Source organism: Ovis aries, chromosome 20, assembly GCF_016772045.2.
Source record: "Ovis aries strain OAR_USU_Benz2616 breed Rambouillet chromosome 20, ARS-UI_Ramb_v3.0, whole genome shotgun sequence".
NCBI classification, from domain to species: domain Eukaryota; kingdom Metazoa; phylum Chordata; class Mammalia; order Artiodactyla; family Bovidae; genus Ovis; species Ovis aries.
This window is the reverse complement of record NC_056073.1, coordinates 15,161,310-15,173,178: the sequence shown is the minus strand read 5'-3', so window position 1 is coordinate 15,173,178 and position 11,869 is coordinate 15,161,310. Positions and strand designations below refer to the sequence as shown.

The following is an 11,869-nucleotide window of genomic DNA, read 5'->3' as shown; positions in this document are numbered from 1 at the left end:
GACACTGCCTGATGCTTTTCACTGTCACGGGTTGTGGGGGTCGTGAGGCACAGAGGCTACAGCTGCTAACTCTGCTCTGGTCCTCACCCTGGACTACAACATTTTGGCTTGAACTGGACAGAGTTCCCAGTACAGAAGCATCTTGTTCTCTCAGCTGCCAGGGCTTTCCTCTCCTCTAGAATCAGATGTTTCAGTTTCTCCCCTTCATTTATGGCCTTTTCCAACACTCCCAGAAGATTGTTGAAAACCATGGAGCAAAGAGAAGATGAGATGTCATGGTAAGAATTCCATATTTGGGAAAGGGGAACTGAGCTAACCAGAAGGGTGTATCCTGGGACAATACTGGGAGGATGAGATAGGATCCATGGCTGAGGACTGGTAAAGCAATATCATTTGTCTATGGTGTGCATTTATTGTGGGCATCAGTGGGGGTGCATCTGGCCACTGGATCCTCAGAACAACCCCACAAAGGCAGAGATCCATGCCTGGAATGAGACCACATGAGAAGGGGGTCACTGCTTACTGGCAGGGACAAAAACTAGAGCTCCTTTACTGAAGACCAAGCGCCTCAAAGCCATATAGACCAGGACAACAGGGAGCCTGCTCTAAGTGCCTCTTCCTTGTATCACAGGAGGGGCAGGGTTGGTGGTGACCAGCTCTCGCCAGTTAGGCTCCTGGAGGTTGTCTCCCACGTGCCCTGCTGGCACCACCCCCTGCCTTCCTCTGCCTCTCTCTCTGCCCCTACAACTCCCCCTTCACTCTCAAGCTCATCCATGAAATAGGTATCCAGGCCCACCAAATGATTTAAATCAGTACTTTCTGATTTTCTACCTCTTCTGACTCTAAAGGGGAAGGGACCCCACTAGTGGTCACTAGTGGTGAGGAGATGATGAGTCCTTCCATTCCTATTCAGGGATGGCCAAGGCCAAAGCTGTCTTAAATTCCCCGAGAGCAAACATATTCTACCACCCATGATCCATATTCTTACCATCAGGATGCCCTTCCCCTCCCTTTCTGAAACAGGCATCCTGAGAGCTAAGGTACAGCCCTCCCCTCCCTGAGCCCTCTGCCATCCTGTGAGGACTTCCTCACCAACCTGGGAACTGACCCCTCTGAGAATCATGCATTTGGCCACTTAGGTCAAGTCACATTTCTGTACCATAGATGCCAGGGGAAAGAGAAGGGGCAGGAGAAATATCTTTCTCCATGCTCAGTAGAAGGGGAAGTAGAGTTCCGTGCCCCGTGAGACCCACACCTTGGGGCATATCCCCCAAATGGAAAGGGTATTGGGTGATGGAGAGCCAGATGACGATGAATATCTATTACACAATTCCAAAGCTGGTAGAATTAAATGAGACAACCTGTGTAAAACATCTGGCACACAGCAGGACTGCAATCCTTGGAGTCACTCCTAATACCATTAGAACTGTGGTTTCTATGCTCACGTCTGGACTGGAACTCAGGGAAACACATACCTTAGATTCAGGCAGAGCACCTGAGGAACACTTCAGGGGCTACCTGACTCTTACAGGACTTTTGGATGTGGGTGAACTCTGATTCATCCTCTATTTGGACCACTTGCTTCAGAATCACCTGGTATGCTTGTTAAAATGCAGGTTCCTAGGCTCTCCCCAGACTTATCAAATCAGTGTGTCTGGGGTGAAGCCCAGACAGATGTATGTTCACCAAGCTTCCCAAGTGACTCAGCCACATACATGCCCATCCTTGGGAATTGGTGTGGAGTAAGATGGAAGAAGGTGGGTCATCAGGAAGGCTTGACTCAGGCCTCGAAAGGCAAGTCAAGCTGGATACACAGTGTCAGGCGGGTGGGGAGATTGGTAGGAGGAGTTGTGGGATGTAGTGGTCAGTGGCCAGTGATAAGAAGGTCTTGGTGGCTGGAGGCAGTCTTGGTGGCAGAGAGGTGGGACATCAGATGGATGGGTCTAGACTTGCTCTGGTGGAGAATGGGGAGCTGCTGAGTGTTTCCCAATTGGGTTGTGACATGATGAAAGCAGGAAGGAAGATGTCACAAGGGCAGTGACCTCTCTCTTCTCTTTCTTCTGCATTTTCCTGAGCTGCCCTGTCTTGTCACATTTTCCTCAGGGTTTCTCAACTGCAAACTGACAACCAAGCCTCCTCAGGGAAGATGGAAAACACCCAAATGAGGCAACATCCTCCAGTAAATGGAAAAGATGCTGAAGTGACTGATGCACAGTGGATCCAGGGAGCAGGATGAAGTGGAGGGGGAAGGCTCTGGGGGTAGCCATGGCAACTGCTGCTGCCACCCCAGGTCTCAGGTAAGGAGAGGCAGGGAGAGGGATGTAGGTGGCTAAGCAGAGGTACCTACTAAGGAGGAGTTTTCTCTCATTTCTTAAGGAGGGACTGAAGTGGGATTAGGGCACCTGTGTATTAGAGATGGAGAAGCAGGAAAGGAAGATCATGAATGCATACTGTCCTGCTTGACCCTGTCCCAGCAGGGACCGATTGATGAAATAGAAGCTGGAGGTTCTTCTGCACCTTGAGGTTGAGAAAACTATGTGAAGTCAACCAAATAATCTCTCCTTGATCTACTGATATGTAGAGGGCAGTCCCCCTCTAAAGGAATCAGGAACTAAGACAGAGGAGCATTAATAGAGGAAAGGGCAAATAACAACAAAAGGGCCAAGCAGCAACATGGGAGCAAAATTACGGTGGAAGCCCTCCTAGCAAGGCGGAGAGGGGGTGGAAAGAAGGTAAGGGCTCTAGAATCAGACAGAGCTGGCCACTTTCCAAATATGTGACATTAGGAAGTCCTCTATCCTCCCTGAGCCTCTTTTTCCTCATTTGAGTCCCTATTCAGAAGTATTCATTTGTAAATGGTACCTACTTCAGAAGGTTGTTCCAAGAGTTTAAAACCAGACAGACGGACTTCCCTGGTGGTCCAGTGGTTACGAATCTGCCTATCTGTGCAGGAGACATGGATTCGATCCCTGGTCTGGGGACTCCACCTACCTCAGGGCAACTAAGCCTGTGTACCCTGCCTACTGAGGCCTGCGTGCCCCAGACCCCATTGCTCTTCAATAAGAGAAGCCCCTGCAATAAGAAGTCCATGCATGGCAACTAGGGAGTAGCCCTCACTTCCCTCAAATAAAGAGAAGCCCAAGTACAGCAATGAAGACCCAGCACAGCTATACATATTAATACACAAAGGAAAGCAGACTGATGTAAATTCTTGGCTCAGGGTTTATGGCACAGTAGGTGCTAGGTAAAAGTTATGGTGGTTGGTGGTGATGTAACCAGGTGTAGGGTGATCACTGGTATTGAGGGTTGAGAAGAGAAAGAGGTTAGTACCAGCTGGATCTGTTCACGTAGACTCCCCATGTCTTTCTTTTGTTTGTAACTGAAGATGGTATTTAAGCCAGAGTTCTAAACCACCTTGTGGAGTTCCTCATTTTACCCTGGGCATCTCCCACCTTTACATGAGATATGCATGTTTAAAAGCTTGTTTGTTTTTCTCTTATTAATCTTCTTTTTTAAAAAAAATCTAAGCTACTTATTTTTATTTTATTTATTTATTTTCACTATTATTTTATTTTGGCTCTGCTGGGTCTTTGTTGTGGCACGTGGGCTTAGTTGACCCATGGCATGTGGAATCTTCCTGGACCAGAGATGAAACCCACTTCCCGGGCATAAGAAGGCAGATTCTTAACCACTGGATCACCAGGGAAGTCCTTAATCTTCTTTTATTGTAGGGGTCTCAGCCAAGAACTCAGAAGCGTAGAAGGAAAATGATTTTTCCTCCCTTATACCTATTGACTTCTAACTTCCTTCCTCCATTGAGGTCTCTCCAGCTCCAGGCAGCTATTTGGGACCAGACCTACTAAACTTTTGCTGAAAGTTTCACATGTGTGAAACTCACATCTAGTTCACAGGACATACCCACTTTACTCATTCCAGCAAACTGGAGCTTCCAGCAAACTGGAGCTCTGGTGGATCCCTATACAGTCATCTTTCCTTCACTCTGCCATGGAGACAAGGAGCCATCAGCAGTCTCTGCCTGTTGTAGTTCTCAGGTTTGAGTCAAATATCAGTCTGCTGTATCCTCCAAACTCCAGGGGACACTTAACCAGCTCTTCAAGTTGTAGCCTTGAAGCCCCTCTCCTTAGACTTGAGGTAACGGGCAGGCATCCACTCCCTTTTGCCCATAGGATCATAGGACACCAAAACTGTCTCTCCACATCCTTTCCTAATCTTCAAAATCCCCACAACTTTATATCCTTGATGTGGGTAAGGTTTAGATACCTTTCTGCATGAGTTATACTGGTCTCCCAGCTCACTCTGCAATGTGGGATCTTTCCTTTGAACTTATATTAGTGGAGGTTCAGTTGCAGACAACAAAATCCAATGTATCTATTTTAAGTACAATAGAAATGCATCCTTTAAAAATAGAATATTAAGCCGTTGTTGCTAAGTCACGTCTGACTCTTTGTTACTCCATGAACTGCAGGACAGCAGGCTTCCCTGTTCTTCACTATCTCCCAGAGCTTGCTCAAACTCATGTTCATTGAGTCAGTGAGGCCATCCAACCATCTTATCCTCTGTCACCCCATTCTCCTCTTACCTTCAATCTTTCCCAGCATCAGGGCCTTTTCCAGTGAGTTGGCTTTTTGCATCAGGTGGCCAAAGTATTGGAGCTTCAGCTTCAGCATCAGTCCTTCCAATGAATATTCAGGGTTGATTTCCTTTAAGATTGACTGGTTTGATCTCCTTGCTGTCCAAGGGACTCTCAAGAGTCTTGTCTAGCACTGCAGTTTGAAAGCATCAATTCTTCAGCACTCAGCCTTCTATATGGTCCAACTCTCACATCCATACATGACTACTGGAAAAACCATAGCTTTGACTATACAGACCTTTGTCAGCAAAGTGATGTCTCTGCTTTTTAATGCATCATCTAGGTTTTTCAAAGCTAGCTTTTCTTCCAAGGAGCAAGCATCTTTTAATTTCTACTCCTGAGTTTCTTGGAATGACTGTCAAAGCCACATACATGGTGGGGCAATTAAGGGGCCACTGCTTGTCCCATAGTCAGGACTCTGAGGAATCAGTAAACTTTCCAAATCAGGAAGCTACAGGATTGTTTCTGATCCCATACTTACCCCATGTCAGCCATGCTCTGTACCAGCAAAATGGATGCCTTTCTTCCTATTCAACTCAGTTCCAAATTTAAGTTTCATACAGATGCCTTTGATTGGTGGAGCCCAAATTATCTCTGGAGCCATGGCTGCCAGAAAGCCTGAGAAGTGATTTTGCAGACCTTTCATTATATGAGGCCCAAGAGAGGGAGGTGGGAATGGAAGCTAATTCCACAGCATTTGCCCAAACAATCTCAGCCAAAACTGAGATGCAAATAGTTCAAATTTTAAAGATTGTTTGTCCTTGCTGTCAATGAAAGATAAACTGAGTAGAAAACAAACATCCCCTCTTTGTTGTGTTTTGGCAAATATATTCTCTTATCTATCTTAAAGTAATGTTATAATAGCAACTTCCTATTTCCACAAAACAGTATTTTAGATATTATTATGTGCTATATATATCACCCTGAAGCCATAACAAGATATAGACCCAGAAAATAAATTCCAAAATTTGTGGTACTTTTCTTGGAAACTTCAGTGTGTTTTAAAAATGACTATTTCCCATCAGTCTCTTCTGTTCCGGGGATACTGACATGATCATTCATTGCACAGTGACATCTGGAAAATTCAGCTTCCTTGGCAGCCACACAAGTAAAAGCTGTTCCCTGTAAATTGAGAGTTTTCAGAACATCATAAAATCAGAAATGATTACTTTAGGAACCAAGGGCAGGTCTTCTGGGATAGGGGTTGCTCTTTCTACCAATCCTGGGCTACTGTACTGTGATCCTTCCCCAGGCTTAATCCCACCCCTTCTTTGAAAGACTTGCCTTGAACCGAACTTCCCATTGCATTCTGACCTTGCCTTATGTAAGATGCTCGCACAGCTCTGCTGAGGCTGAGTTCTCCTTGACTTCTGTGAGCAATAAACTCATCTTTCCCTTTTCAACAGGGTGTGTCAGTGATATTCGAGAAGCCAGCATTTTGATAATGTAATTAAACCCATCCATTTCTCCCTTATGACTTAGGTTCTGGGATCTTATTCAAGATGTCCTTCTCAACCTGAAGCACTGTAATACCTTGAATATTGTCTTTTACACAATGTTTGAAGATATTCTCATACATTAACTTTGTTAGCTTTACAGTTTTGACATAAACAGGACACAACAAAGAAATGTGTCCCTAGGAGGAGGGGGGCAGGATCTCATGAATGTCCATCTCCACCATCTAGACCTGTGCTAATACTCTAGCCATTAATCACATGTGCCTGTGTGCATTTAAATAAATTAAAATTAAGAGAAAAATAAGAATCAGTTCCGCAGTCACACGTGTCACATGTCAGAGCCAAACAGCCACACATGGGAGTGGCTGCTGTGTTGGCTGGGGAGGCATGGAACACACCACTGTGGGGAGCTTTATTTGAACAGCACTGTTTTCTCTATTTCTGTTTCAACAAAACTGACTGGTTGAAAAAGCTTTTGGTTTCTTGTTATAAATTTAGCATCTTATTAATACAGATTACAACTTTTTATAGCAGACTGTACACTGTATTTTCATAACTGGGCAGTTTGATGAAGAGTTTCCATTTCACTAAAGCAGATGTTTTTCCCCCTTAGAGAATCAAACTTCTGAATTTCAATTTTCCTTCCTCAAAGAAAGGGTTTGTTTGCTATTGTGGTGCCTCAATCCTTTTGCCCTATTCCCCTCAAGTCTACTCCAAAGCCATCTTGTGCTAGCTCAAAGCAAGTGCAAGTGTGGCCCATCTGGATAGATAATGAGGCTACACTGGCAGCTGGGGTGCATGGGGGCTGCTTGGCGGCGAGCAAAGAGTTGTGGTGAGGGGGTGCAGGGTTGGAGGGCAGGGTTCAAATGCCCAACTCAGGCATCTCTCTGTGCAGTCTGTGAAATGTGGGCAAGTCAGTGGCCTGCTCTGCTGCACAGCCTCTGCAAGGAAACAGGCAGGAGGCTTGAGACCCACTCTGCAGTCCCCTCCTCATGCGAACAAGGCACTTGCGAGGATAGTGATGCAGGGTTGAGCAAAGCTGGGCTCACAGAAGTGAGTGAGAGGCTGGCTTGGCCCTTGGCAGACTCGCAGGCTGTCTAGAGAGGATGGAAGCATGTCCGCCGCAGGATGGTGACAGAACACAGCACAGAATCAGGGCCAGGATGCGTGGCCAGATGCTACGTGCCCAGGGCAGGGTGGGGTGGCTGCTGCAGCCGGGAGTTCTCTGCACCGGCATCTTGCAAGAGGGGCCCCTTGTGGCCCTCTTGTAAGTGAGGTGAGTTGGGGAGCAGCCCTTGGAGGCATTGGGAGAAACGGGCAAGCTCTCAAACAGCCTGAGGCAGTACCAGCATGGAGTGGGCTCACAAGGGGAGTAGACACAGAGGGCTAGAGATCTAGGGGTCTTAACGCAGGCCCAGGCCTCTAACTGAGCCACGGAGTCCAGTTAACATAGCACAGCTGAGCGCTTGCATGAGATCAGTGGTGAGGACACAGAATCATGGACAAAGCAGATATAGACCCTCCCCACTTTGCCCCTGTTAGCAAAAACTGATGCACTGTATATGTGGGCTTCCCATGTAGCTCAGTCAGTAAAGAATCTGCCTGCAGTGTAGGAGACCCGGGTTCTATCCCTGGGTTGGGAAGATCCCCTGGAGGAGGAAATGGCAACCCACTCCAGTATCCTTGCCTGGAAAATCTCATGGACACAGGAGCCTGGTGCCCTGCAGTCCATGGGGTTGCAGAGAGTCGGGCACGACTGAGCGACTAACACTTACTTACTTACTTATATGTGGGCCTATTTCTGGATCTTCTAGTTTATTCTATTGATCTATTTGTCTTTACACTAATTTCACACTGTCTTATTTACTGTAGCTTCACAGCAAATATATCTATCAGATAATGTAAATACTTCAACTTTGTTTTTCAAGATTGTTTTGGCTATTCTATAACCTTCCATCTCCATATAAATTTTAGGACCATCTAGTCCGTTTCAACAGATAAAATGTCCATCAACTGGCGAGTGAATAAACAAAATGTATTCCCCTACAGTGGAATACTGTTCAGCTATTTAAAGGAATGAAGTACCGATATAACTTGCTGTAGAAAGTACTGCTACAACATGGACGAATCTCAAAAACACTGTGCTAAAGGAGCCAGTCACAAAGCACCACATATTGTATAATTTCGTTTTCCTGAAATTTCCAGAATAGAGAAATCTATAAAGGAAGAAAGTAGATTAGCAGTGGCCTGGGGCTGCAGTGCTGAGACAGGCAGGAACCGGGAGAAAAATAAGTGAGAAAATGGTCTCCCAAAAGATCTCCATGTGCTAATCCCTGGAACCTGTGAATGATACTTGCATGATTAAAAAAAAGGAGGAGTTCTTTCAGATGTAGTTAAGGATTTTGAGATGGGGAGATTATTACGGACTAGGTGGTTAGTACTAAATGCAATCATGTATATCCTTCTAACAGGGAGGTGAAGGAGATTTGAACACACACAAAAAATGTTCCGAGAAGGTGGTGTGAAGATGAAGCAGAGATTTGAAGATGCTGACTTTGTTTTTGTACTTTTTTAAAAAACGGAAATCTGAAGATCCTTTTATTTTTCATTTTTTTTGGAGTATAGTTGCTTTACAATGCTGTGTTAGTTTCTACCACACAGCAAAGTGAATCAGCTATAGGTATGCATATGTCCTCTCTCTTTTGGATTTCCCTTCCATTTAGGTCACCACAGAGCACTAAGTAAGAGTTCCCTGTGCTATGCAGTCGGTTCTCATTAGTTACCTATTTTATACATAATGTCGATAGGGTATATATGTCAATTCCAAGGGCTTCCCAGGTGGTGCTAGTGGAAAAGGGTCTGCCAATGCAGGAGACATAAGAGACATGGGTTAGATCTCTGGGTCGGGAAGATCCCCTGGAGGAGGGCATGGTAACCCACTCAAAGCATTCTTGCCTGGAGAATCTCATGAACAGAGGAGCCTGACCGGGTATAGTTCATAAGGGTTGCAGAGTCAGACAAGACTGAAGCGACTTAGCATGCATGTCGATCCTAATCGCCCAATTCATTTTACCTTTTCCCCTTTGGTATCCATACATTTGTTCTCTGTGTCTATGTCTTTATTTCTGCTTTGTAAATAAAATCGTCTATACCAATTTTTTCAGATTTCACATATATGCATTAATATATGATATTTGTTTTTCTCTTTCTGATTTACTTCGCCTCTGTATGACAGCCTCTAGGTCCATCCATGTCTCTACAATTTCATTCCTTTTTATTAAAGATGCTGACTTTGAAGACTTCAGTGATAAAGTCACTACCTGCAGAATGTTGGCACTACCAGAAGCTGGAGGCGGCAAGGACCAACTTCTTTCCTATATTCTCTGAAGACGCTGTAGCCCTACTAATATCTTGATCTTGGTTCAGTGATACTGACTTCAGACTCCTGGCCTCCAGGACTGCGAGAGAATACAAGTCTACTGTTTTAAGTCACCACATTTGCAGTAATAGGAGTAATAGGAAACTTATTCAGGGTGTGACTGCTCATGGACATGGGTGATGAAATGTTCTGAAACAGGATTGTGGTGATGGTTGCACAACTCAGTGAATATCCCCAAAACCACTGGAGTGTACACTCTAAGTGGGTCAATTTTATGCTGTGTGAATTATATCTCAATAAGACTGTTAAAAAATCTTTGTGACCTTGGGTTAAGCAAAGATTTCTTAGATATAACACCAAGGTATGATACATAAAAAATGATATGTTGGAGACTCCATAAAAATTTACAACCCTTGCTCTTGAAAGACACTATTAAGAAAATAAAAACCACAGATTGGGAAAAATATTTGCAAAACACATATTTGATACAAGACCCATCAGGCTGTGTGAAGAGTCCTCAAACTCAATAAGAAGAAAACAAACAAATGAAAAATGAAGATTTGAACAGACCCTATCTCAAAGCAGATATATTGATGGCAAATAGGTACAACAAAAGATTCTCAGTATCATTAGTTATCAGAGAAATGCAAATAAAACCACAACAAACACTACTACATACTATTAGAATGAGGGGCGGGAGAACAACATTTGACTACGTCATAATGCTGTGAAGGATAGAGGAGCAACTGGAAGCTCACTGGTAGAAATGCAGAATGGTGCAGCCACATTGGAAAGCAATTAGTTTTCTTTTTAAATTAAATTCAAGCTTACAATAGAACCCAGAAATCCTGCTCTAGGTATTTACCCAAGTGAAACATAAGCCTATTTCACAAAATCCTATGTGTAAATATTTGTAGTAGTTTTATCTGGAATAATCCCAAACTGGAAACCAAATCTTATTATCCCTGAACTGGGAGGGATATGCATAAACAATTATGATACATCCATACAGTAGGATCCTGCTTTGCAATAAAAAGAAACAAAGTATTGATATATTCAACAACAGACAACATCTCAAATGCCTTATACTAAGTGAAAGAAGCCAGCTAATATGCTACACATCGGAGAAAAAGAAACCCTCAGCTCTGTTGGTGGGAATGTAAGTTGGTGCAGCCACAATGGAAAATGGTATGGAAGTTCCTCAGAAAACTAAATACAGAGTTGTTATATGATCCAGCAATCCCACTCTTAGGCGTATATGTGGACAAAGCTATAATTCAAAAAGATACACGCACCTCTATGTTCATGAGCATCCTTATTCACAATAGCCAAGACATGGAAGCAGCCTAAATGTCAATTAACAGATGAATGGATAAAGAAGATGAGGTACATATATAAATAGAACACTACTCAATTTAAAAAGAATGAAATAATGCCTTTTTCAGGAACATGGATGGAACCAGAGATTATTATGCTGAGTGAAGTCAGTCAGAAAGAGAACGATGAATGCCATGCGCTATCATTTGTATGTGGAATCTACAACACGACAGAAATTAACTTATCAACAAAATAGAAACAGATTCACAGGCATGGAGAATAGACTTGTGGTCGCCAAGGGAGAGGGGCCAGGGGAGGGAAGGGATTTGGAGTTTGGGATTAGCTGATGCAAACTATTGGCTTCCTGGGTGGTGCACTGATAAAGAAGCCACCTGCCAATGCAGGAGACACAGAGGACACAGATTTGATCTCTGAGTCGGGAAGATCCCTTAGAGTAGGAAATGGCAACCCACTCCAGTAGGCAATGGCACCCCACTCCAGTACTCTTGCCTGCAAAATCCCATGGACGGAGGAGCCTGGTGGGCTGCAGTCCATGGGGTCACTAAGAATCGGACACGACTCAGTGACTTCACTTTGACTTTTCACTTTCATGCATTGGAGAAGGAAATGGCAACCCAGTCCAGTGTTCTTGCCTGGAGAATCCCAGGGACGGGGGGAGCCTGGTGGGCTGCCGTCCCTGGGGTTGCACAGATCGGACAAGACTGAAGCGATTTAGCAGCAGCAGCAGCAGCAGCAGCAGCAGCAGCAGCAGCAGCAGCAGCAGCAGCAGCAGCAGCAGCAGCAGTATTCTTGCCTGGAAAATTCCATGGACAGAGGAGCCCAGTGGGCTATAGTCCATGGGGTCACAGAGAGTTGGACACGACGGAGCACAATGCAAACTAATATGTATTGAGTGGATGAACCGCAAGGCCTTTGTGTACAGCACAGGAAACTATATTCAGTATCCTGTGATAAACCATAATGGAAAAGGATATAAAAAGGAATGTATAACCGAATCACTCTGCTGTATAGCAGAAATTAACTTCAATAAAAAAATACGCTAGA

General features: G+C 44.5%; 1 long non-coding RNA gene across 1 annotated transcript; it reads left to right on the top strand.

Moving 5' to 3' along the window:
- The first annotated feature begins 2,090 nt into the window (after positions 1 to 2,090).
- Positions 2,091 to 11,869, top strand: LOC132658295 (uncharacterized). The gene is made up of 3 exons (XR_009597709.1): positions 2,091 to 2,297; positions 8,580 to 8,788; positions 9,344 to 11,869. It is a non-coding gene; the product is annotated as an uncharacterized LOC132658295 (long non-coding RNA).